The 26377-nt window shown below is 39.6% G+C and overlaps 1 protein-coding gene across 1 annotated transcript in view; it reads left to right on the top strand.

The window, feature by feature from the left end:
• The first annotated feature begins 244 nt into the window (after nucleotides 1–244).
• DYRK1A (dual specificity tyrosine phosphorylation regulated kinase 1A) overlaps nucleotides 245–26377 on the top strand; it is a 180562-nt gene continuing 154429 nt past the window's right edge. Inside the window, 1 exon segment of the mRNA XM_037831589.1 lies at nucleotides 245–1064. The gene's annotated coding sequence lies outside the window, so the exon portion shown is untranslated.

The raw sequence follows: 26377 nt of genomic DNA, 5'->3' as shown, positions 1-26377 counted from the left end.
GAGCTCCGAATTTATCCTTCACGTGACCTGAGGGGGTTGGGTGGTTGGTCGCGGACGGAGGGGGCGAAGGAAAGGAGGGAACCGAATCTGCCGTTGCCCGAGCAACAGGCCCCGCCCACCGGCTTGGGGCCGGTGGGCGGGAGGAGGACGTCAGCACGTCAGCCGGGGTTTTGCGTTTTGATTGACAGTTGCTATAGCGACCGGGTCGGTCCGTCGCCATTTTGTTGGTTGGTTTTTTTTTAAACCCTTTCGCTTCCCGCCCGAATAATAATAAAAAGCCCCATTGGAGTGAGGCGGGGGTGGCGGCGGCAACAGCGGCGGGGGGATCCGGGGAGACTGCTGCCGTTGCTGCTGCCGATCGCGGCCCAAGTCGGGCACGGGGAGCGGACACCCCGAGCGGGGGGTGCGGGTGCTGCCGCCGCCGCCGCTTCTGCTGCTGCTGTTCCTGCTGCTGCTGTTGGTGCCGCTGCCGCCGCCGGCGAGCGGGCGGGACCGGTGTGAGTGTGAGAGTGTGTGTGTGAGCGAGCGTGTGCGAGGGCGAGTGTGCGTGTGTGCGCGCAGTGTGTGTGTGTGTGTGTCTGTCTGTGCGGGACTCGGGGGCGGGCGATTCGGGCTCTTCTGGCGGAGGAGCCGCCGCCGCCGCCGCTCGGGCCCCGGCGCTTCTCGCTGCGCAGGTTTGGAGCGCGCGCCATTTTGTGAGATTTACAAAATCCTCCTCGGGAAGCAGCAGCCGGGAGCGGCCGCTACTGGGCGTCCGGCTTCGCCGCCGCCGCCCTCAGCGCCGTGCCGGGCCGCGCGGCCCCGCCGCCCGGGAGCCGGGGTCCGGGGACTGCGGTATTTGCCGGGAGGGGGCTATCGCCTCCCCGGCCCCGGGCGCCGCTGGAACCGCGCGCCGGCGAGAGACTGAGCAGGCTGCGACGCGGGCGACAAGCCGGGAGCGCCGGGGGCGGAGAGCGGCGGCCGGGGCGGCGCTGGCTGCGGAGGCCGCGGCGGGAGCGCAGCGGCGGGAGCCCGAGGCTGAGACTCACCGGAGGGAGCGACGCGAGCGCCCCGCCATCGTCGCGGTGAGTGTCCGGCCCGGCCGCGGCCCCGCCCGGCCGGCGTTCGGCTCTCCGCGCGGCCTGTAGCCGGGCCCGCGCCGAGCGAGGCCGGCCGGGAGGGAGGGACCTGCCATTTTAGGAAGCGGCGCCGCGGGCCCGGGTGCGGGCCCGGCCGCCGGGGGAGGGAGCCGAGAGGCCCGGTCTCGGAGGAGAGGCGGGTGCGAGCCGAGGGAAAGTTGCGGAGGGCGGGAGGAGGGCGCCACGGCCTCCGGGGAGCCGGGGCCTGGGGGCCGGAGAAAGCTCCAGACCTTCACTGGCCGCCGGAGCGAAGGGGAGGAGGTTGTCTTCCTCCTCCTCCTCCTCTTCCTCCTCATCCTCTTCCCCCAGCTCCTCCCTCGTCCCTCCTCTCGGTCCCCACCAGTGTGGGAACCGCTGGGGTTCTTGGCAAGGACAATGCACGGTTAAGAAAATGGGGCCGAATGCAGGGAGAGGCGAGGGCTGCCGGGCCCAGGCTGGGCGCCGGGAAGGTCAGAGCCCGATCTCGCGGCGTCCCTGTGGGGTCTGAGCTGGAGTGAGGGGGGCTCGGCCTGCTCGGAAGTTGTGCGGGGAGTGCAAGTAATAATCCCGGCCACTTGAGATGGAGTAATGACCTGTAAAGCAGCTGGAGGAGTTGGTGGCTAGGGATAACATGAATTATAATTGATACCTGGTTTTGAAGGCGAAACTTCGCAAGTCTATTTATAGACCCGAACCCACTCTGGCTTCAAATGCACCAAAACTGCTGAATACCTCAACACTTAGCAAGAGGCTCCTCCCTGTTCGGCAGTAGTTAAAAATGGCAAAATTAGTGAGTGCTTGACTCGGTCAACTTGTCTGTGCTTTTCGCTCAACCCTAGATCAGATGAGTCCTGCCTGTAATCTGGCAGATGAGTGTCAGCACAACTTGCTTCTTGATTTTGCCCAAGGATCAGAAAATACACTTTGTTAACACTATTTTCACATTGATCTAAAGATTAGGATAAAGAGTGTCAGGCACTTTTCTAAGCACTTTACGTGTATTAATTATGCTACCTGCAGGAACGGTTGCCCATTTTACAGATGAGGACCTTGAGCCACGCGAGGGGCAGTGACTCTTCCAAGGTTACACAGTGGGGACACGAAGAGCCGGGAGGCTGTAGCGAGCTGGGGCTCTTAACCGTTACATCATGAGAACTCATTATTATAAATACTTGAAAATTTTGGAACCATTTGTGCATAGTGACTCAGGATTCTAACTTAGAGTTGTGTTCATGTCTAGTCTAGTGTTTAGCATTGGGGTTGACTTTGTGATTTGTGGAAGTGGAATGAAAAGGTTGCAGTGAGGCCCTCTTAATGAACCTTGTCAGGCCTTTCCCCTCCCTCTAGAAAACCACGTAGTCAATTTTTGATTGGAAGGAATTAAAAAAGAATTCTTTGGTGTGTGTTCCTTCTTGACACTTAATATAAATTGTAGTCATCATTGCAGAATTGATGAGTCATAACAAAGTTTTGTGGAGAGTTATTTGTAGTCACATTTCATGTTTAAATACTTAGATTTCCTCTGTGACACTTTATACTCTACATATATGAAGTGTTAGTAAGAATGAATATATTTAGTACTTTGATTTTGGGTTATTTAATAATTCAGTAAAATTATCTTTACTTTTTGTTTTCTTAGATTTCTCATATCTTGATCCTCCGTTTACTTTAAAAGAATGTTATTTTCAGTTAGACCATAAATGTGAGACTAGAACAACTAAAATTCCCTGTGCTAAGGTTTTAAACAGAAGAAGGTAGTTTCAAAGAAGCAGCAGTTAAGGAAGAAGTTTGCTTGATCATAGTTAAGATGTTTAATGTGTATGTGTGTTAGACATGTACTCCAATACTCTTAGAGGATTTGCCTTGGAATAGCAGTGGGGTTTATGGTAGCTGTCCAAATTCATTTAGACTTCAAATCTTGCCAGAAAAGGAAGGACTCCTGTGAATGTCTACACCATGTTCTGTGTCAAACTGGGTATAAAAGTTTACTTCAGAGAGATATATGTTCAGAAATTAATTCCAGGAGGAATGGTCCTGCCTTCGTCTGAAGGGTGAATGCACACTCCTTTACACACTGGTGGATGGGTAGAAAAGATTTTAGGTTTGAAGGAATAGAGTTGAACGAATGGTCTCATTGGTAGGATCAGTGACAGAGCAGATGGACTAAGTGATCTTGGGAGATCTTTCTTATTGTAAAGAATTTGGAATTTAGGTGTAAGGTGGTTTCTTAAACATATATTAAAGAAATTTTGGTGGGGCCTATTAGAAACGTAGGCATACAAAATAACTGTGTGCTAGGAATTAAAAAATTAACAAGTCAGTCCTGTCTTTTAGGGTCACTAACATTCAAAATAAAGTGGGAGAAATCCACTTTAGTGCAATGTCTTGTTTGGGAATGTGGATAGTTAAAAAGACCCTTGGCTAAAATTTTTTTCCCCTCTAGAATATTGTCTGATGTCTGTCCTCAGGTTTATTTATGGTTAGTTAGTGCATTTATTTATGACTTACAGATATGGGGATGGGGTGGGGAGTGGTCAGTGCAACAACCAGCACTTGGAGAATTTAGATGCTCTGAATATTTAACTTTAAAAGCAAGATTGGAGCTAACTTATTTTGTAACTGTACAAAGAAAGAAATTGCTAATTTGCATTGAATCTTGGGTATTAGTTGAAAACTATTTTTTTTTTTTTAAGAAATAGCTTAGAAATTTAGACTGCCTGGAGATATTTTCACATGTTTATGATTGCAAGTATTGAGTTGTGGGGAGAAAATTTGAATAGAATTAACTTTACTGTGGGTGAGCGGGGAATTGCCTTATATATGACATTAAAAATAAAAATTTAGAAGAGGAGGCTTAAATAATTTGTGACTCACTTGGTATATGTGATAAGACGTGTATCAGTTTTTCTTTGCTTTGGCATTAGCTTTTCTCTCATCTCAAAGAGCTTTCGCATTTCTTCCATTAGTACTTAAGGACCTCTTCTCCTCCCCCTAGAAAAAACCATAACCATCCAAACCTAGCAAACCCATAAAATTCCAGAAAAAGATTTGATATAGAACCTGGCTCCTCACTACTCAAATTTTATCAGTTTTATAATTTTATTGTACTAATCAGTAATTTAAGCTAAGAGTCTTTACTTTCTCTTGAGGAATGTTTTAGTGATTTTACCTCCGAAGACATTTGTTTATTTTCCATTAATAAGTAAAGAAATTGTTTGAAACTCTCAAACATGGTCACCTGAAACTTGATACTACTACAGTTTGCCCTGACAAAGTGAATTGCATGACTTGTATAATAGCACTGTGTATGTAGTGGATATGCCTTTTAAGACTTTTTACCAAATTTTGTCTTGACTATCAGAGAGTTTTTTGATGGCTAGAGAAATTCTGGTAATTCATTAACTCAAGGCTTGCACAATTTTGGATTAAAAATATTAGGGTGTGCGTGAAAATTTGTGTTTATTTGGAAAAACTATCAAATTAATTTAAATTACCTCAAATTTCTCTCCAGGCATCCCCAGATGTAGGATTCTTCTTTTGAAATCTTGCCTCATGTCAATGCTGTAATGTTCAGCTAGAGTTGTAAAGTTTACCATTGGGTATGAGAAAGTGAAATATCACTTCATGTGACTAAAATAATTTTTTCAAATCTAGTGGCTACAGGTAGCCTTAGTTTCATTTTCGGTATATGAAAGCAAAAGTGACTTGGAAATGTATAAACCAGCCAAGTGTTTTTAAAAAGTTAGGCTTTTGCTTTTACTTTGAAATCCTACTTTTAGAGTTCTATAACCAGTTAAAAATCTTTATTAGCAAGATAACTTACAGAAAGTGCATTGAAAATTTGAAATAATATGCTGCTTCCTTGTAGGCATACTTTTCAATAATAGAGAACCATTTGGCTTCTTCTGCTAGCGTTAGGTATCCTCTCTTCTAGAAGGTGATTTTTAAAAGTTTGAATTACTGTTAGAATTAAGTTTTGACAAGGAGACAGTATGTGTGTATGTGTGTGGGACATGTACAGTTGTGAATAATTTAAAATGCTGTTACTCTTATTGATGAATTGTTTTGCGTTTTATCTCCCCATAATTGAATGATTGTTTAAATAGATTTTTGGAGGGCTCAGTCAGTTAGTTAACATGGATTGAAATTGGTTTTTCTCTTTGATTCTATTTTAAAAATCATCCCTGTTTATTAATATGAAATAGCCCCTTAATTTTACTAAGTATATAACGTTTCCAATGATAAGCGTTGGTTATTTTTAAATTTTATGGGCATCTCGTGTATGTATTTTGGTAAAAAAGATGCTGTCTAGTTATAGGTCACAGTGAGATGGTGGCCAGCAGAGGTTCCAGAGTCAGGCAGATCTGGGATCTTCACAGTTTCTGTCACTACCTGGTGCATGTGACTTTAGGCACAGTGATTTTTCTAAGCTTCAGTTTCCTCGTCTGTGAAGTGGGATTGATGGTACTTACTGTATGTAGGGTTCTTGTGATGATGGAGATAATGCCTGTGAGTTTCTTAGCAGCTTTCTTTCTCCCCTTTGTCCCTTCCCTTCTCTTCATTCGTGCTCATCCTTTTGGTCTCAGCATAAATGTCACTTCTTCAGAGAGACCTTCCCCAAATACACAAACTAAGGTTTTTGGCCATGCGTTCTTAAAGGATCCTCTGTTTTTCTTTCACACCCCTTATTACAAATAGCTATTAATTATTATGTCTTTTTCTCTCTTTGTTAGATTGTAAGGTTCTTCAGGACAGGAATAATGTCTTTCTTAATCATGGTTGTAGTACCAGCATGTGGCAGGTGTGTGTGTGTGCGTGTGTATAGATACACACACACACACACACATTTCCGTAATAGTTTTTTCTAAAACCTTTCAAAAAGTGGCAGTAGTAACAGATTTTCAGGAAAACAAACAGCCATCCCACCAAAGACCACATATCCAAGCATCCTTTGCTGCTTATATAGAATGATGGCATGAAAAACCTATATGCTGAATCTTGAGTACTTTGTGTGTGTGTGTGTGTGTAGACAAATAGGCATCCCACCAGAGACCACATATCCAAGTATCTTTTGCAGATTAATATGGCCACATGACTAAATTCTGACCAGTTGGGTTTGAGCAGAATTCATGGCTGCAACTTCCAGGTTTTTATCTTTTAAAGGGAAAGGATGTGCCTCCTCCACTCTTCTCTTCCCCACATCCTGTTCCTGGATTGTGGATGTGGTGGGGAGCTGTGTAATACTATACAGAAAACGGTATCTCCTTGAGTGCTGGAAAGCGACAAGACAGAAGGAACCAAGGTCCTCTATAACATGGAGCCACCGTATAAACCTTAGACTGCTTAAACTTAGGCTGATTTGGTATGAGAGAGAAAGAAACTTCTTGTTTAAGCCATTGTATTTAATCAGAACACAGGCCTGACTTGTGTTCTTACTAATGCATATAGGAAGTTAAAGTTTATAATAAATACTAAATAATTTAATAGCTACCTACCAACTCTAGAGCTGAAACTATAATTATAAATTCTTATTTTGAGTCACAACAAAGCTTCCTATTGGGTAACCCTACTACTGAAATTACTGTGCTGCACCACTTTATGTTTAAATGGCATTTTACACTTTCACAGAGCACCTCATTTATAGTATTTCATTTCACATTTCCACAAACCTAGACAAGGAATATATAAGTATACCATATCAGGACACTGAGGCTCAGAGAAGCTCCTTTGCCCAAGATTACACAGCTGAGGAGTGGTACTCAAGATTCAGCATATAGGTTTCTCATGCCATCCTTCTATATAAGCTGCAAAGGATGCTTGGATATGTGGTCTTTGGTGGGATGGCTGTTTGTTTTCCCGAAAAGCTGTTACTACTGCCACTTTTTGAAAGGTTTTAGAAAAAGCTATTATGGAAATAAACTTGGAAGAGACAAACTTATTGCACTAATCAATGCTTTATTTTGCATGTATGGTCATTTTGAAGTATGATAAATTCAGATGGATCATTGGTTTTGTAATAAATAAATATATAGTCAGGTTAGAAAAAAATGTAGCTATACTTTTAGTAGTGAAGGAATTTTGTGTCCAATAGCACATTATTTTCCGACACTTTGTTTTCTGGTGGAAACATGGCTCTTCATTGCTACCATTATGTGTATATAAACAATATTTGCAATCTAAGCTTTTGGATTTAGTTTTAATAGTCTCCTGGACTATACTGCATATATTCCTGCTCATATCTTCAGCAAACAATACTAGAATCATAGTTGCATCTTGTCCGAGTTTTAGTAAATGTTTGAGTCACTGGATGTTGCAAGCAGGGTGATAACAGTGATGTTTAAAAATACATATACTGTCCAGTATCTTCCTCTTTAACTTCTGTGGGCTTGAGGAAAAAGGAATCTCCAGGATTCCTTTGAACTGTAGACTATTACTAGATCTGGTAGGGACCTGAGAAATGAGTGGTTCTTCAGCAGTCTTTGGAGAACTTGAAAAAATTGTGGGATTCACAAGCTCAGATACTTTTCTGTAGGTTCAGGATGGTGCGCTGGAATCGGCTTTCTTAATAAGGACCGCAAGTAATCCTGATGCAGTCAAACATTTTGAGACACTAATATAGTTTATCTTCCTCATTTTAGAGAAGGAAATGGATGCAAAGAAGCTAAGGGACTGACCACGGCCTCAGAACAAGCGGCCTGGGACTAGCATTAGTTTTTCTGATTCTTGGTTCTTTGTTCTTTCTATACGAGAGGGAATAGAGGATGAAGAGTGCAAGGTACATTGGAATTTTATGGGGATATCTGTCATTTCAAAATATGTTGCTTTTTTATATTAGCTCATTGGTATGTAGTGAATAGTTGGCTTACTTACTTGTCTTTTTAGCCCTATAGAAAGATAGTCTGAGTCAAATGACTATTTAAAGGTGAACAGTTGAAGGTTTAGATCAATAAGGCATCAGTAGTGTCTGGAGAGTAGTGGGCAGTCTGTCTACAGCATTAGGGTAGATGCATATGTGGTATAATTAGAAGGAAGGTCTTGTCCCTAAATTATTTTCTTTTCATCATGCTGATTGCACTTCTCACCATTGGAATTCATTCCTTTAGGTTAAGGTAAGATCTCCACTTCCTAATTTAAAATGGAAATATTCCTGGAGGTCAGAGATTACCACATGCACTAATAGGAGAGAGCTTTTTGGAAAGGGGAGGGCAGAGCTGGGCACATGTACCCTTGCCTGAGGACCATGAAGGGCAGGTTTGAGAAATGGCAGTGCATAGATTGGCCCTGGCAAGGTTCCTGTGAGGCTTCTTGGTGGCCTGAGGTTGGGAGCCTTAGAATACCTCTTGGAGACCTCTGGTCACGAGGAGATTGTTGGCTGTGGGACTCTGGATGATTTTACTAAGGACTGACTGGGCTCGATTAACCTCCTTACCTGGAGGTAGCCATGGGACTAAAGGGCATGTGCCTTTTTTCTTAGTGTTCTATCACCTGTTTAGGGCTCTTATTTGAGCTGTCTTGTATCATATCAAGTACATGGTATAAGTTACAGTTCTGATCACCTAGGGAATTTTAGTTTGGAAAAAATAAGTACTATATATTAATGGCTTTAAAAAAATGAAGCCCTATAGAAGGGTGTTACATCACTACCCCTTCCCATACCCCTTTGGTAATAACTCTTTGTAGTTTTCTCTGCTGAAAATATTCTATACATACATGTTTACAATTATATATGTATGTTATATATTATGTGTGTGTGTGTTGCTAAACTTTAAAAAACACTTGTATATGTATTACTACATGCTGCATGCATTGTGTGTGTGTATATATGCACGTGTGTGTGTTTCATATGGTCCGATTTGTGTTTTGATTTTAAGTATGTAGGCATGGTTGGGAAGTATTCCATTTTATGGATTTTAGTTTATTTTGCCAGCCCCTATTAAATAACATTTACGTTTTCATATTTTTGCTATCTTAAACAATGCAGGATGGTACCTCCTTGTGCATATGATTGTGCACTTCTGTGAGTGTTAGCCATTGGTGTATATTTAGAAGAGAAATTGCTGTTTCATCAGGTAATATGCACTAAACTCTTGAATATTGTTCTAGTTTGCTAATGCTGCAGAATGCAAAAACACCAGAGATGGATAGGCTTTTATAAAATGGGGGTTTATTTCACTACACAGTTACCGTCTTAAGGCCACAAAACGTCCAAGGTAACACATCAGTAATCGGGTACCTTCACTGGAGATGGCCAATGGTGTCCGGAAAACCTCTCTTAGCTGGGAAGGCACATGGCTGGCGTCTGCTCCAAAGTTCTGGTTTCATTCCTCTCTAGCAAGCTTGCTCTTCTTCAAAACATCACTCACAGCTGCGCTCCGTCCAGTCTCTTTGAGTCAGCATGTTTTATATGGCTCCACTGATCAAGGCCCACCCTGAATGGGTGGGGTCACACCTCCATAGGAGTATCCCACCAAAGTCACCACCCACAGCTGGGTGGGGCACATTCCAAGCAAATCTAACCAGCACCAAAACGTCTGTCCCACAAGACCACAAAGATAATGGCATTTGGGGGACACAATACATTCAAACCGGCACAAATATGTATTGCCAAATTGCCTTCCAAAAAGTAGCATCGAGAGTTTTCTAAACTCTTCACCAGCACTGGCATTATCAAAGTTTTAATAATGCCAGCTGTTTTGGATTAACATTTCTTTAATTTTGAGTGAATTTGAACATCTCAAGTTATTCTATAGTTCTTAATATTTTAAATAATATAATATCCATTCTTTGTTAAATATATAGTTAAAATATGTTTTGATTTTTCTTTATTCTTCTGATGTTTTGAAAAATTATAAATGACTATAGGGAAGGAGATACTTTTTCCTCTTCAATTGAGTAAGCACCCGAGTATCCTCTATATATGAGTCTGTTTTGGTTTGCTGAAGCTGCCGGAATGCAATATACCAGAAATGGATAGGCTGTTACATTGGGGCCTTATTAGTTCACAAATTTACAATTCTAAGGCCATGAAAATGTCCAAGTTAAGGCATCAAGAGGTAGTTAACTTCTCTGAGGAAAGGCCAATGGCATCTGGGGTTCCTCTGTCACATGGAGGGGCACATGGTGATATTTTCTGTCTTTCTTTGCTTGGGTTCTGGTTTCACAATGGCTCTCTCAGTTTCTGTGGGTTCTTCTTCTCCTGGGGTGTTCTTTTTTTTTCTTAACTTCTCTAAGCTCTATCCAAAATGTCTCTGCCTTTTATCCTGTCATAGAGGAGTCCACCAAGGGGATTAAGACCCTCCTTGAATGGGCGAGGTCACATCTCCATGGAAACAAATCAAAAGGTCTCACCCACAATATGTCTGCCCTCATAAGAATGGATTAAAAGAACATGGTGTTTTCTGGGGTACATAATGGTTCCAAACCAGCGCAGAGCCATGGAGGTAAAAGCTGTTGCCCACAGAAGTGACTAAGGCATGGTTACCTCTACTTTTAGTGTTGAGTTAGGTGTGTGTGTACAGGCAAAATTAGCATAGGCAAGACCATGGCTGTTATCAGTTTAGAGGTGTTGTCCTGTCAAGAACTGGAGGAGTGCAGGGAAGCATTCTCTGGGGATTTGAGAATGCTTTGTAAGGAGAGAGGACTGGATCTTGGTCTCGTTGAATGAATATGATTTTTACAGTGGAGCCTGGGCATTGACAGTCCGATGGAAGAGGTCATGTGGACCCATTGTGTGGTGGAGTGGAGAAGGAATGTTGGCTTTGGAGAACAACAATAGGGTTGTTGTATTGGGAGGGGGGAGTAGGTGTTTGGAAGAGGGATGGTGACAGTTGCAGCGGGAAATGAGAATGATATGCCTTAAATCTTGTAAGGAATGTGAATTTGGGGCAGTTGTAGGATTTTTGGAGAGGAAATGATGACAAATCTATGGGTTAGGGAGATAACACTGTAAGGAGAGTTTCGAAGCAGGAAAACAAGACCATTCTATGGATCCAGGAGCGAGAGAATAAGAAGCAGTGAAAAGTGGAAGACAGGTAGGAAAGGCAAGTTAGGAACACCCTGAAAAAATTCTTAATTATTCTTTAATTTTCAAGAGAGCAAGGTGAAATTTCTGGGTTCAGACAGTAATTTGGTAAAGTTTTTGGAAATAGAAGGTATTTAAACTTTGGTGGCAGTATAGGAAAAGTAGTAAAAAGTTCTAAGAGTGGAATGATTGGTTTAATGGGGCAGTCGAGAATATTTCTTTCTGAGGACCTGAAGGAATTGTTGAGGAACAGAAGATAGGGTTATTAATGTATTTCAAACTTTCAGTTAGGGATGGGTGAAAATAATTGGTAACATTAAGGAAGAGCTAAACAAATGGGGAGGTAGGAGAAGGCAATGTTAGAAGCTGTGAATCTGGAGGGGGAAATGGTTGTATCATAACTCATGGTTTGAAAACTGCAGAGTACCTGAATATGTGAGCAGTTTAATTTATTGTGAATATTTTAGTATTTTCCCCCCAAATCTCATACTCTGTTTATTTTCATATGTATCCTAGGGAGATTAATCGACTAAAAGTCATTGCATCTTGTGGGTGCGTAGATTATTTGTTGAGTACCTAATAGTGCCAGATATGTGGTACTAGGGCCTGGGAATCAGTGCTAAAAAGTGAACCTCCCACTGTCTTTCTCTTCATGGAAGTTTTGTGGGTTGGGGGTGGGGGTGCAGGGTTGGAGGGGTGGGAATCTTTAATAGTCTTCTAAGTAGGCTCTAAGGACTCAGTCTAGTATAGACATAACTTAAATTTTCATTAAAGGGAACTTAGTTTATGAAATTAAATAATTTTTGATATTGCTTTTTGAAGGTCAAAAGGTTTTTTTCTCATGTTAGAGTCCTTTTTTGACAGTTTAAAAATTTATTTGGATATAAATAAGACTCCAGTCTTTAAGATAAATACTGTCTGCTGGAAATTTTGTTCTGATTTGATCATTTTCCCTCAAAAAGAACTGTCATCACAGTGGTATTTTTTATTTCATATTTATATCAAACATATTCATTATTAAGAGATACTACTGCTATGGCACAAAAAATTGTTTCACAAAAGTTTTTCAAAACAGCATTGGTAAGAAAGTTAATAGAATGTCATTGAATATTTTGCAATCTAATTTTATTTTTGCATTTCCGTTTGATAGTTCTATAGTACAGTCCCAAACTCCAGTAAAGCTGGTAATTTACCTAGGAATTGGCCTGAAGGCCCACAGTTACTCAGCAGTATTAGGGTCAGCTATGCAGAGGCAAGAGATTGAAGACAGGAGTTTTAGGATTCGTGGGAGAGACACAGTTTGGAAGAGGGCTATTTTCTGAATAAGGCAGACATAATAGACATACAAAGCCAAGGGTGTGAGCATATAGGGAAGGTCAATAAAGAAGGAAAGCTCTAGTGAATGGGCAGAAATGGAAGAGGGATTTGAGCAGATCCACAAGAATTCTTTGTTCATTAAAAAAAACAACACAAACCAAACTTTTCAATGATTTATTGTGGCTTTGATGGTAAAGATCAAACAAGTAACAGGGTCTGTAAGCCCCTCTACCAGAATGATCTGGCCCTGCATTCCTACTTAGACTCATCTCACGGGTTTCTGTATGGTCTGACTACACTGGTTCTGAGTCTTCGCAAGTGCTGAATTCCCTTCTTCTCTGATTAGCTTTTCCTTCTTCAATTTCAGCTCAGATATCACTGTGGTAGGAAAACCCCTCCTGCCCCAATCATCTCCTCTTTAAAATCTCATGCCTTTATGTATTTTTTCTTCATAACCGTTATCACAGTTAGTAATTTGTTCAGTGTCTATCTGATTAACACCCTCCTGAGAACAGGGACAGTGCTGTTTTGCTCTCTTGATGGGGTTGGCTGGTTGTTTGGCGCATAGGAAGCACTGAGTAAACATTTGTTAAATCAGTCAATGAACTACCTGTTTTGATCTTTATACTAGTTGGTCTCAAGGACCAAAACTCTACAGCAGGGCAGTGAATATCTGCATTTGGAGTACGAGCTGGACAGGGAGTATGGTGTGTTGAGGAAGAAGAAAAAGGGAACGTTTTTTTAAAGCTAGAGAGAATTGGAAAGCTCTGTGAGTTAGGAGAAAGAAAAAAATTTTTTTTTCATGGATTAACTCGGTAAATGCATATTAAATGCCTGCTATGCTGGGCACAAAGCTAGGTGTTGGGAATGTGGGGTGGAAAGATTGTGCCTTTTGTATTAAAGGAGTACATAATTTTAGTAGCTTATTGAAATTGGTAAGAGTTCTTAGTGGTCATTTGGAGCAATTTTAAATTGTGGAGAAGAGTCAACCTAGATATTCTTCACTATTCCTAGCCAGCAGAGTGAGGTTCATTCACTAGTTAGATCTTGAATGTAAATCCAGCATTTTTAGTAGCTTCAGGTTCACATTTAAATTAAGTTTTGGCTTTGACTTCATTTAAAAAGTGATAGAAAAGTGAAGAAAGTAGTTTGGGTGACTTTGGCTTTAACTTTTACTGCAAGTGTGGAGGAGAGAACAAGAAGATGATTGAGGGAAAGTTCATTGTATAAAAGAATTTCTGAAAGAGGGAATCTACTTGTAGTTAGAAATTATTGAAGCTATTGTGATCTTGTCAGGTGAATGAGTTTTTTTAGTTTATAAAGGATTAGTTTCAAAGTGACTCTGTAACCTTTCTCTGTGACGACATTCTATAGTAAATATTTTGAAAAGCAGTTCTCACTGGATAATTTATTGAAGGTCTTTCTGTGCTAGGCCCCATGCTAGGCTCTTGGGACATAGTAGTGAATCAAAGGACATACATGGGCCCTACCCTCAGGAAGCTTTTTAATGCAGTAAGAGCTCACTGGAGAGCAGTGAGAAGCACATGGCTTTGAGGTCAGGATGGGCTTTTCTGTTTTTTTTCACTCTTTCATTCTTTTTATTTTTAAAACTTCTTTTATTGTGAAATATAACATATATACAGAAAAGTGATAAATTTCAAAAAACAGTTTAACAGTTAGTTTTAGAGCAAATTTCAAAGTATAGTATGGGTTACAGTTCCACAATTTCAGGTATTTCCTTCTGGCTGTTCGAATATGCTAGAGACTAAAGAAATATCGGTATAATGATTCAGTAGTCGTAATCATTTGTTAAATCCTAACTTGTCTGTTACAGCTCCTCCCTCTCATTTGATCATTTTCTCAGTCTTCAGGGATATTTAGGCAATGACCATTCTAACTTGTTCATATTGGGAAGGAGTGTTGACCTTATGGGGTAGGGGAATGCAACTGATTGATGTTCTGGGAGGGACTGGTACTTCTGAGTTTCAGGGCTTATCTGGCATAGGATCAATCTGGAAGTTTTAAGTTTCTGAAAAATAAACTTAATAAGTAAAACATTTATAGAGTCTTAGAACCCTGGGTTTTCTTTAGGGTTTTTCAAGATTACTGTTGGTTGGGGCTTGACATACTGTGGCAATTTGTAGTATCTGGCTGAAGCTTGCATTAGAGTAACCTCCAGAAATGACGTCTTGACTCTATTTGAAATCCTTTGCCACTGAAACCTTTTTTTTTTTTACATTTCTTTTCTCCCTTTTGGTCAAGAAGGCATTGTTAGTCCCACGTTGCCAGGGGAACTTACATCCCTGAAAGTCATGTTTCACATGGGGGAGGGTAACGAGTTTATTTGCAGAGTTTGGCTTAGAGAGAGAGAGAGAGAGACAGAGAGAGAGAGAGAGACACCACTTCTGAGCAACAAAGAGGTTCTCTGGGGGTGACCCTTAGGCATGTTATAAGTAGGTTCAGCTTCATTACTACAGAAAAATAACAGATATACATAGCGACACATAAAAGAAAACCCAAAACACCCCATATCCCTCATCCCCCCCAGTTATTTACCCTCATGCCCCACCTCCCTAATTATTTACCCCTAGTACTGATGTGGTACTAAATAAGTTATTGCTGTTAAATATAGTCCATAGTATGCAATAGGTAATTTTTCCCATACACCACTCTATTATTAAACTCTTTGTACAAGTGTCATTTGAAGTAGTTCATTCAGGAACTTATTTATATTTGTAGTATTAAGGTGAGATACATGACTTTAGATAACCTTTTCAATCATATTCACCTTCAGTGGACACTATTAATTATAATCCCAATAACAAACTACCATCACCTCCATCCATTCCCAAACATTTAAGAGCAACCTTATTAACAAATCCATACATATTAGGTAACTGCTCCCCCTTCTCTAGCTTCTATCTCTCGGTCCCCTATATTCTACATTTTAAGACTCTTGAGTTTATATTTTCCAGGTGGTTCATAATAGTGAAACTATACAATATCTTATCCTTCTGTGTCTGGCTTATTTCACTGAGCATTGTAAGTCATTCATTCTTGAACTTAGTTTTGATGGCAACCCTTTTGACTTCTTTAAGCTTCTTGTTGCTTTATCTCTAGTAAGATAGGGGATTGGAGGATGACATTTATAATGCCCAAGTAAAATAAAAATGTAGAGTTTCAACCTGTTAGCAGATTGATTTTTTTTTAATGAGATGCTCAGTTAGTTTCTCTTCTTAAAAAAAAAGCTACAATTTAGTAATAATAATAGCTACTATTAATTGGTTGTCTGCTGTGGGCCAGGCACCATACATATTCATTATTACTTACTTTAATGTTCTCAGCAACTCTATAAGGTAGTTGGTAGTATCCCTGTTTTATCTTAGAAAATTGAGATGCAGGAAGGTAAATTTATTTCACGTTACTTGACTAAAACCAACAACAACAAATCCTAGTGAAGATAAGTGTCCCAAAGTTAGACATTTGGAGAGAGAAGAAAGAAAAATAGAGCTTATATAAACCATTAATTGAAAGCCTACATAAAAGTTCTGATATACTGGGATTGATACCTTGTGCTGTGGATTAATCATTCTTTTGGATGATAGACAAGAAAATCTAACACCTTCCTATGTTGGGGCATTTTCTGCCTCAGGAGTCTTGGTGGAATTTAGAGATCTCTTTCACTTATGAAAGCCAGATGTTTACTTTCCCCACATCTTTTGCAGTTAGACTGTAGTCATGTGACCGAGGCTCACCACTCCTGCCTGTGCCTTACTGACTCTGAAGCCAGTGATTTGCAGAAGCAAACACTTGGTAGAATCTGTGTTCTGCAGTGCAAGTGGGTGGATGGCAGCTACATCTGTTTTCTAGAGGCGACAGTGACAGAGGTCCCAGTTGTAGCATTTAGTTCCTGGTGTCAAGTTGCAGTGACTGAATCCTGTGTTGTCTTCACTGGACCAGATCTGTAGCTTGATTTTTGTGTGTTCTTGAATACAAAGCCTTTTATTCTGACTCTCGTGTTTTCTCTGGTTGCCTAATATGCTTTAATATCTTCCTTTTCAGCTTAAACAAAGACAGTTTCTTTTGTATGCAACTAAGAACCTTGTCTTAGATGCTAATTCAGATAATAGAAGATTCTAAGAAACTTTAGGGTCAGAGTTACTTCATCTAGATTAGAATTCATTAATGGGAAGGGCTCACAGTATATATATATTAAGTGAAATCTTTATGCAACAGCTTGCTTACTGATTTAATTAATTTGCTGAAACTGAGTGCCTATTCTAGGCTAGAATAATGTTCTCTATGTTGGGGATACAGAAGTGGTAAGATAGACAAGATCCCTGCCCTCATAGAGCTTGCATTCTATTATGAGACATAAACAAGGAAGCAAATAATGTAATAAAAAACAGTGATAAATGCCATGATAAAAATAAAGATGGGATAATGTAATAGATGATGTATGTGTAGGGTGGGTGAGTGTGTATATGCTTAGGAGTTGAATCTTATAAAACATTTAGTTTAAAATTCATTGTCAGGAATCATGGCACCCGGTTGTTGGCAGCATTCAGTTCCTGGTGGACTGTCAGACTGAGGGCCTCTGTTTCTTGTTGGCTCTTGGCCAAAGTCTGCCTTCTGTTCCTCGCCGTGTAGCCTTTTGAACATGACCACTTACTTTCTCAAAATCAGCAAGGTAGAGAGTCTCCTTGCAAGAGCAAGCATACAGTCTTGTGTACCATAACTGAGGAAGTGACATCCATCACCTTTGCTGTATTCTGTTGGTTAAAAGCAAGTTACAAGTCCCACCCACACTTAAGGGGAAGGGTCTACACCTCATCCAGAAGGTGGGGATCATGGACTCCACCTTAGTTAGAATCTGTCTGCCACAAACAGTAGTGTGTAGTGGTAAAGGATGTGTTTTGTAGAGTCTGATGTAGATACTTCACTTTTTGTACACTTCTCTGAGCCTCAGTTTCCCCATCTGTATAACAGGGTTGTAATAGTACCTCCTAGTGTTGCAAAGAGTAAATGATTGCTTATAAAGTGCTTGGGACCTTGCCATACTAATGCCTACTCATTTAAATATCAATTTAAATGTCATTTACTCAGGTAGGCTTTCCTGACTCCTCTTTGAACACCCCAGATCCCCCATCTAGGTTAGGTTACACAACACCTTAAACTTCTCCTTCTTACTACTTAGCACTCGTTTCATCTGAATTTTATACCTACTCAGTTGAGTTTTGTTTTTTCTGTTCTGCCTTCTGTAGACTTACCTGCTTGAGGGCTGAGCTTGTGTCTGTTTACTTCACTATTGTGTCTGTTTACTTCACTGTTGTATCTTCAGTGCCTAACATAGAAGACCCCATAAACGTTCGCTGAATGACTGAAAACAATGAGGTTAAAATGCATGCATAATTTATTTGATAAAACATTTTTAGTGTTACCATACTATGTCCTTCCAGGTACTGGATCAATCAACATGGTCAAAGTCTAGCAAGGGAGACTGAGATACAATAGTTTACAACTATGATTACGAAGGTTTGCAGAGTAGATGCTGAATAGTAGTTACAAACAAAATTAAGACACTGAAGAGATATGGCACAGGAATAAAAATCAATCCTTCTGGATTAGAAGTAGGAATCACAATAGAGTAGTTTACCTTTCTCAAAATGTATGCCATGGACCACTAATGATGATATGAAAAAAAATATGCTTAGACAATATTACCTTCTTGGAGATTGACAATACGCATTAGTGATTATAGGAGACCACCTCCCCACTTTTTAACACAGTAAGGACAATCTTTATTAAGCTTGTTTTAAACACTTTATTTACATACACACACCACAACCTAGTAAGCTATTATTTTTGTTTAACTGGCAAACTGAGGTTTAGAGCTAAAGCAGTTTTCCCTAATGCTTGGGGAGTTAGAATTCAGACCAGGTCTCAGTTGTCAGCTCTCATGCTTAGTTACAATTCTGTATTGCTTCTGTGGAGTATGTTTTAACAAATTCCGGACTGAACGTGTCACAAGGGCAGGGACCATGTCCATTTTGTGCATTGGGTCTGCTTGGCATATAACATGACTGAATGAAGGGTTTCTGACATTATTTTATATATCTAAACTTCCTAATTTGACTTACTTGCAAAACTTGGAGAGATTGGTGGATAACATCTAGTATAGTTCAAGCAGTATAAAAGCAGTGCACAAAAAATGTAATTTTGTGTTTTCATTTTTTATGATTGGGTAGACTGTTATGTCCCAAGATGAAAAACATCTATGTAGTCTTTGTCTCCTTGTAACTCTTCCTCAACCTCTTTGAAAACTGTGCCGGTTACCAAGCCCTATTGAATTTTGTTAGTGGAATAGCTTTCAAATAAATTCTTTTTATTATTGTTAATGACCTCTATGTAGATCAGACCTTTAGTCCATTTTTGTGTGCCGCAATAATATTTTTAAGAATTGATTTTTATTTGTGTGCATCTAATTAAAGTTGACTATTACTCAAAGGTTTATAATGAAGAGTAGCACTCCCGGCCCCACCCCTCACGACCACCAGTCCTCCTACCTAGAGCAGTACTTCTCAAAGTTTTTCACATTAGGGTTGATGTGGAAAAAATGGAAGAGTCTGTTTTGGGTGTCCTGAGGTCCTTAGGGGAACTGTGCACACCAGGAGCATTTATAGCACTGCATGCCATGCATGCCATTTGGTAAACTCGGCCGCATAGGTAATTACTTTCACCTCAACTCTTTAAACTGTTTCTTCTGGCTGTTACCTCTCTACTTCTAAATAATATGCACATTGTATCAGGATGCTTTTGGTTGCAAGTTTTGAGATGCTTACCAAACTGGCTTCCAATAAGGAAATTTCTACAGCTGCAAGTCCAGAGGTTCTGGATTGGCTTCAGGGCTAATTGATACTGAGGTACAGTAATTCTTTGTGGTCCCAGGTTTTCGCATCTCTTCCCTTTAGTCATTGTCTGTGTTGGCTCCATCCTCAGATTAACAAAGATGGCTGCAGCGGTTTCAGGGGTTGATTGTATTTGGACTCAGCAATGTCCAGAGAAAGAAGAGAAAATTCTTTTTCTTGTAGCTATGTGAGAGTGGAAGCTTTGCTGAGAAACTCTTTGGCAGACTTATCTCATGGGTTATGTGTCCACAACAGTCACTGGAAAGGGAAATGGGATTACTTAGACCTATTAGGCTTAGTCTTGAAACTGAGCACATGCCTGAGCCACAGTGGGTAATGTGCACATGGGTCCTGGTCAAAATTAGCTTCTCTCACAAAGGAAAAAGGGGAGATTGGAGACCAGGGAAGGTAACCCTGACACTGTGTTTGTATTTGACTTAAAATTTAAGACATTATTTATTGACTTTCTATTAAGGTAGATGAATATTTAACTTAAAACCATCTGCCTCTACTTTTTTTTCTGACTGGTCAAGAATTGCAGGTTGAATGTAATTTTTATTGCCGACTCTGGGTGTATTGCTTCATGGTCTTCTAGCTTCATATAGCAGATATAATTTGTATTCCAGAGTCCATTACCAAAAAAAAAAAAAAAAACCTGAAAAAGTTGACGCTCATACAGAACTATAGAGACCACAATGACCTCCCATGTACCTGTCACCAAACTTCAACATTTATCAACTCATGGCTCCTTAAAAATATCTATATCCCCATCCACTCCTTTTTCCCCTTTGAATTTTTTAAAGCAAGCCCAGACATGTAATTATACTTTTAAATATTTCAACATGTTTCTCCAAAAGAGACACTAAAATATAACTCCAATACCATTATTATACTTAAAAAGGTTACCAGTAATCCTTCACATAGCCGGTGAGAGTTCATATTGTCTTGATTGCCTCAGAATGGTATTTTTTAAATAGTTCATTCAATTCAGAATCTAAGTAAGGTCCATAAATTGCCATTGATTGATAAATCTTTTGGCTCTTTTATCTGTTGGTTGTCCCTCCATGTATTTTTTCCCCTTGCAATTTATTTGTTGAAGAAACTGGGGCTTCTGTCTTGTAGTTTTCCTTCCTGTCGCTTGTATTTCTGTTGATTAGTGGTAAGATCCAGAGGCTTGATCAAATTCTGATTTTCCTTTTTCTCTGCTTTATTTTTTTGTGGGAGTGGTGAGAGAGGGGAACCCTTTGTGAGTAGTATAGCTCCATCAGGAGGCACAGAATATCTGTTTGATTCTGTGATGTTAGCAGCCACTAAATAATGCTTAGATACATGAATTTATTAGTAGGTTTTTTGCCTTTTTTTATGTCTCCCCTTCCTCTCTGGAAGTTTTAAGTATCTGTTCATTATCTCTGGTGTTCTAAAATTTTGTAGTGGTATGCTTTGGAATGGGTGTTTTCATTATGTTGGGTATACTCTTTAACTTTGTAGACTCATATTCTTCTGGGCAATTTTCTTATGTAATTCCTTGATATTTTCTTCTCTTTGGTTCTCAGGTAACATGAAATTTTGTTATTTGTCTATTTTCTATTTGTTAATTTTTTAATTCTCTTTAGAAATTTTTTGACTTTATTATCTCTTAATTGCTTTTTTTTAAGTTGCATTTTTGTTTTACTTCGTGGATACACATGGTCTCTTGCCTCTTAATTCTTAATTTCTCAGGGATGCCTGTCTGCCATCTAATTCTTAAGACTCCATTCAAGAATACCAGATCCCTATCTGAGACTCTATAAATAAAGTTTCAGTCACTAAGTTTATTCTTCAGAAACTTAAATCCTTCAGAGAACTCCTATGTCAGCTAAGTCCCCAAACCCAGAGGCAATAGCCTCTTTGAGAACATCAACCAGATGTGTTCCCTTTTCGCATAAAGTGGACACCCCTTTTCAACATGAATAAGTTAGGGTGGTCACTGCCTAGACATCCCCGAAGTTGGGGTAAGTGACTAAACAAGAGGAAGGGGTAGCAACAGACAAGGTGGAATTTAACAAAGGATTATGAATCTCTGTATAATTTTCTTTTTCTTAGTTCCTAGGGTATTAGAATAGCTAGAAGAAAAGAATTGAAATGGTAGGACTGTAACCCATATAGCATCCTTTGAAATTTGTTCTATAGCTACTTGATAAATGGTAATTTGAAAGTTATCACCTTTTTGTATCTGTGTTACATTTCACAATAAGGAAATAAATGAAACTATGGTGCTGTAATTCATAATATTTTTGAATATTTCCTATATAACTTGTTAAATCATACTTTGAAAGATGTTATCTTTTTGTATATGTTATTTTTCACAATAAGGAAATAACTGAAACTGTGAAACTGTAACCCATAACATTCTTTGAAATTTGCTAACTACTTGTTGAATTGTACTCCGAAAGTTATCACTTCTATGTATATATGTTATATTCTACAATAAAAACATGATTTAAAAAAAAAAAAAAAAAAAGACTCCATTCAAGCTTTGACACTTGCCCCAGTACTGTTCTTCATAGGAAAAGGATGCAGTCCAGGGTCGCCAGGATTTTGCCATCACGGCCTTTTCATCTTTCTTAATCTAGAATAGTTATTTTTTCTTTCATGATATTGATATTTTTGAATATTACAGGCCATTTATTTTATACAGTTTATCCTCAGTGTGGGTTTGTCTGTTGTTTCCTCATGTTAGGTATTCCTTTGGCAGGAATATCACAGAAGTGGTGTTTTGTTTTTCTCACTGCATTCTTTTAGGTGGTGTATTAGTTTTCTGTTGCTGCTGAACCAAATTGCCACAAATCTGGTGACTTAAAACAACACAAATATATCATCTGGAGGTCAGAAGTTCAAAATGGGTCTCACTGGGCTAATATCAAGTTGTCAGCAGGGCCGTGTTCTTTCTGGAGGCTAGAAGGGATCGGTTTCCTGGCCTTTTCCTGCTTCTAGAGGCTGACTGCATTCCTCATGGACCCAGTGCCTTTCTGCCATCTTCAAAGTCAGCCATGGTGGGCTGAGTCCTTTTCATGCTGCCATCTCTCTGGTTCTCTTTTCATCCCCCTTTAATTTTTTAGGACCTTTGGGATTACATTGGGCTCACCTAAATAATCCAGGATTGTCTCCCTCTATTAAAGTCAGCTTATTAGCAATTTTAATTCCACTTGTAACTGCAATTCCCCTTTGCCATGTGAGGTAATATGTTCACAGGTTTCAGGGATTAGACATCTTTGGGACCATTGTTGTGCCTGCCATGGATAACATATGATTTCAGTTTTCCCCATTACTGGTAATCTTCACTTTGAACCCTTGATTAAGGTGGTGCCTCCAGGCTCCTCCATTTTGAAGTTACTTTTTTCCTCTTTTGAATTAATAAGTATTTTGTGTGAAAGTACTTTGAAACTACTAATATCCCATTAGTAATTAGACCTTCAGTTTATTCACTGATTTTAGATCACTATGAACACCAGATTTTCTCTTTTATTCAGAGGGTTAGAATCTGTTACTGTGATTATTTAGTTTGATGCTCTGGTTGTCCTAGATTTTGCCAGTGGATGTCCCTTCAAGTTGGCTTCTGTGTCCTTTTGTCAGTTTTCCATTTTTTTTTTTTTAAAGCCCTTTCCAGGCTTATTTGAACTTCCTTTGGCCCAGCCTTGGAATTGCCCATTTCCCCAAGGAGTCTTACCTCTTTTGTTTTTAGTACAAAGTCCTGTGTATCTTTTCCCAATGGTGAAGTCTTGCATGGTCCTAGCACATCAAAACCAGGAAATTGACGTTGTTATATTTTTGTTAACTAAACTACAGAACTTGGTTTCTACCATTGTTTTAAAAACTGCATTTAACCTTTGTGTGTGTGTGTGTGTGTGTGTTTGCATAGTTCTGTGCACCTTTATCTCATATGTGGACTTGTATACCGGCCCCCACAACTAAGATAAAGAACTGTTCCATCACCGCAAGAGAACTCCTGCTTGCTACCTCTTTGTGTTCACGGCCACCAGCCCCTCCCCAGTCTCCTGTTACTGCCTCCTGGCAATTATTAATTTATTCTCCATCTCTGTAGTTTTGTGATTGTGATACTGTTATACAGATGGCCTTTTGAGATTTTTTTCCCCCACTAAGAATAATGCTCTTGAGGTCCCTTCAGGTTGCTGCATGTGTCAGTAGTTAATCTCTTTTTATTGCTGAAGTAAGTATTCCGTTGTATGGCTGTACCAGAGTTTGTTCAGCTATCGTCCACCAAAGCACAGTTGGCTTATTCCAATACTAAAGCTGCTATGAACATTTTTGTAAACCTAAGTTTTCATTTTTGTGGGGTGCATTTGCTTTGTTGTGTGGTAAGTACATACTTAGTTTTGTATGCAATTGCAAGACTTTCCCAGAGTGGCTGTGCTGTTTTACATTTCCACCAGCATGTAAGAGGAATCCAGTTTTTCGTCCTCCCCAGCATTTAGTGTTATCTTTTTTTATTTAACTGTTCTGGTAGATGTAGCACTGTCCCTTGTGGTTTTAATTTGCATTTTCCTAATGGCTAATGAGGGGGAACATCTTTTTATGTACTCATTTGTGTCTGAATCTCCTTTTTGGTAAAATATGTGTATATGTCTTTTGCCCATTTTCTAATTGGATTTTTAAAAATTACTGTTGAGTTTTGATATGTATCTAGAATATCTGTAGGGTCTTGGTTATTATGTGTTTGTGAATATTTTTTCCCAGTCTATAGCTTGCCTTTTCATCTTAATAGGGTCTTCTTCAGAACAAAAGATTTTAATTTTAATGAGGTCAAATTTATTAAATTTTTTTTCTTTTATTGATCATGCTTTTGGTGTCAAGTCAGAGAACTCTTTGCCTAGTACTCAAGTTCTTTGTAAATGGACAAAGGTATTTAGAAACCAAGTTCTGAGCATTAGGTGTGCTCACTGCTGTTAGTGTGTGGGTGTTCCAAGGCACTTTAGTGTGGACAGAGCTAGAGAATACGTTTGTGTCTTGAGCCTCCCAATTCTTGAACCTTTCCAGGTTTCGGGGTTTATTAGCTAGTTTTCTCGGCATCTTTGGTAGTAATACTTGATCTGTGGCTTTTAACGGTCTCCTCAGTCTGCCTTTACTCCTTCTCTTTTCCACAAAAATTGTTTCTCCATCATTGTCTTTTTCTGTTTATTTATTTATTTATTTATTTATTTATTTTAGTGGGTTTTATTTTCAGTGGAGTTTTGTAAGAGAAAAGAGGAAAATGCATGGTTTATCTACTATGTTGAATGTGTTATTTGTTGAAGCTTTAATATTCCCCTTTCAAATCATATTTTGTCGTCTATTATTTTTTTGCACTGTCATCCTCAGCCGCTCCTACTATACCTTCTCCCATTCTGTGCTGTTCCATAGCTTGCAATCTTACATGACTCTAATTTCCGTGGGGTGAGGACCAAATTTTTAAAACACTCAGGTTCTCTTTATAGTCTGACACCAGCTTATCTTTCAGGTCTCCTTTTCTGCAGCCTACTATATTCATTTCATTCTGGAGCTATTAGAGTATTTATTTCCCCAGATGTTACCTTGTTCTCCTTTCTTCTGAGCTTTCCTTGGGAGCACATTGTCTGTGTTTCTTTTATAGCATTTTCCGTACAACACAGAGCCTGGCATATGGTAAGTGCTTGATACATTAAAAACAAACAAATGCTACTTATTCTGAAATAATAATGCCACTCAAGTTTTTTACTGCCCATTGTCGTTTTCCAAATGTCCTTATATATTATCTCATCTAATTCTCAGAGCAACCCTGTAAACTATTATTCATCTTTTGTACATGATGTTGAATGAATTGTCCAATCTCGCATTACTGTAGGTGTTAAAATTAAATTGAGGAAATGTTTGTGTGGTTGCTGTGACAGGCCTTTTTTCAGATGCTGGGGCCACTTGGGGAACAAAGCAGACAAATGTCTCCCTTCTCCCTGTGGAAGTTACTTTTAAAGGAGCCAGTATTGGAATGTTTAAGTACTAGCCCTAGTGGGCTGGGTGTAGACTGAGTCTTCCACAACCTTAGTTCCTCATCGCAGGTTTCGTCTCCTTTAGCCCTCCTGGAAGGAGCTGGGAGTGGGGCCCACCTTCTTTGTTCTCATTAGTTCCTTCTGGTGCTCTCGTTGCCCACACATTTATTATACCATTTAAAAAATTGTATTTGTATTTGAAGCCTTTGCTAGATTGAGTCACTTTGGGCAAGGACTGTTCCTTTCTGGTGCCTGGGGTGTCTGGCACGTAGTATGTCTTATTCTCAATAAATGTTTGAATGTATTAATAAAGACTTAATCATAGTTGATATTTACTAATAACAGGGAGCAGTACTGCATTACTTATTATTGCCTCTATGCCAAAAAATAAACCAGTTTCAAAAACTGTCCCATGTTCTTAGTCGAGAGGAGAGGCATGTTCTCAAAGAGGTCATCATCTGTAGCCAACTTTTATTGAAGTTTAATAAATAAACTTTTGTTTGTGGGTGTGTACAGGTTTCTGGTCAGGAGATGGATGGTGTCTTGACCCTCCTTCCCTCCTCGATATTAACCGTCTGATAGGAGTTCTGAATTGTTTGGTAAAGAAGTTTGCTGATACAATATGAGATGCCAGAATTTACCAGCCTTTATTCAAATTCAAAAAGATAAATGATTTCAGAAGCTGTAGAACATTTGCTTTCAAGCTTTTGCAAACAGGTACATTTTAATTTTTCTTCCATATTTGTTGGCATACACAATGTTGAGGTTATCTATTGCTGCTTAACAAACCATGGCAAAACTCAGTGGCTTAAAATGCTACTCATGTTTTTTTACTCACAGTTCAACAGTTTGGGCAGGGCTTGTCTCTATTTTACATGGCATCTGCTGGGACTGTAAGGACCAAGACTACTTATTCCCTCCCACGTGTGACATCTTGGGCATATTCCTTCATGTAGATTTCTCATCTGGCTAGCTTGGGCTTACTCACACATGATGGTCTCATGGTAGTTGGATTTTTTATGTGGTAACTGGATT

The sequence above is a fragment of the Choloepus didactylus genome, chromosome 1 (assembly GCF_015220235.1).
Source record: "Choloepus didactylus isolate mChoDid1 chromosome 1, mChoDid1.pri, whole genome shotgun sequence".
Lineage (NCBI taxonomy): Eukaryota > Metazoa > Chordata > Mammalia > Pilosa > Megalonychidae > Choloepus > Choloepus didactylus.
This window is presented reverse-complemented; position numbering and strand designations above follow the sequence as displayed.